Source organism: Nanorana parkeri, unplaced genomic scaffold, assembly GCF_000935625.1.
Source record: "Nanorana parkeri isolate BGI_ZX_2015 unplaced genomic scaffold, ASM93562v1 scaffold32, whole genome shotgun sequence".
Taxonomy (NCBI): Eukaryota; Metazoa; Chordata; class Amphibia; order Anura; family Dicroglossidae; genus Nanorana; species Nanorana parkeri.
This window is the reverse complement of record NW_017306300.1, coordinates 2,479,390-2,480,471: the sequence shown is the minus strand read 5'-3', so window position 1 is coordinate 2,480,471 and position 1,082 is coordinate 2,479,390.

The window sequence follows — 1,082 nt, the reverse complement described above, 5'->3', positions numbered from 1 at the left end:
TAAAAGGTTTCCATCGTTAACAATACCAACTAATATCATAAGATGCAATTATATTGTTTGAGAGGCCACTTATAGGTGCAATATGTGCTATAACAGCTTGATAAATAAGGTCTACATACCTATGCATATGTGCACTAGTGTGAACACACCCAGTTATCTTTTTTTATAAATGCAATAACAATCATGCATACACAGTTGACTGTCTTACACACTGAACAAAATGTAATAAAGGTCCCAAAGCCTATGGAGAAAGTGTTTGAAATCATCAAGAGTATTACAATATTCTGCCCCGGTATCTCTTTTGCCCTTGCATAAAAGGACATGAATCCCCCTTCTTTAAAAAGGGAATTTACTTGGAGACAAGTCAAGTATTTTTTTTTTTTTTTTTTCAAAACATTTTTTTTTTTTTCATTGAAAGATAATAATAGTCAATCGTACATATTCTATTAGTACTACCCCGTTTCCAAATTTGTGTTTGAGGAGGCCAGCCATGGGTCCCATATGCGGCCAAAGCGTGTCGGGTTACCTCTCTGCTCGTATGTTAGTTTATAAATGGGGAGTGCTTGATTGATCAGTCTTTTCCATTCGCCCAGGGTGGGGGCCGTCTGGCTACCCCAGACCAGGAGACTGGTTTTCCTGGCATAAAATAACAGGAGGCGGGTGAGTGTCTGAGAACGGGAGGCCAGTGCTAGCTCCCCAAAGAGACCCAGGAGGCAGAATGAGGGGTTGCAAATATTGGGGAAGCCGAGGCTGACCTCCATGAAGGAAGTGATTTCCGACCAAAAGGCTCTTATGACGGGGCATTCCCAGAAACAGTGCAAGAAGTCGGCCTCTCGCCCGCAGCGCTTAAAACAACGCGAAGTCGGGTGTAGGCCGAATCTATGCATCCGGGCGGGAGTGTAGTAAACCTGGTAGAAGAACTTCATTTGGATCAGTTTGTCCCTAGACGCTATTACAGATGACATGTAGCTGCTCTCAAAGTCCCCCCAATCATCTTCCAGGTCCGGGAGGAGCGACCGCCAATTCTGTTTGCGGTCATCTAATCTACCGGCTCTGGAGGACATGAGTTCCGCATAGTATGT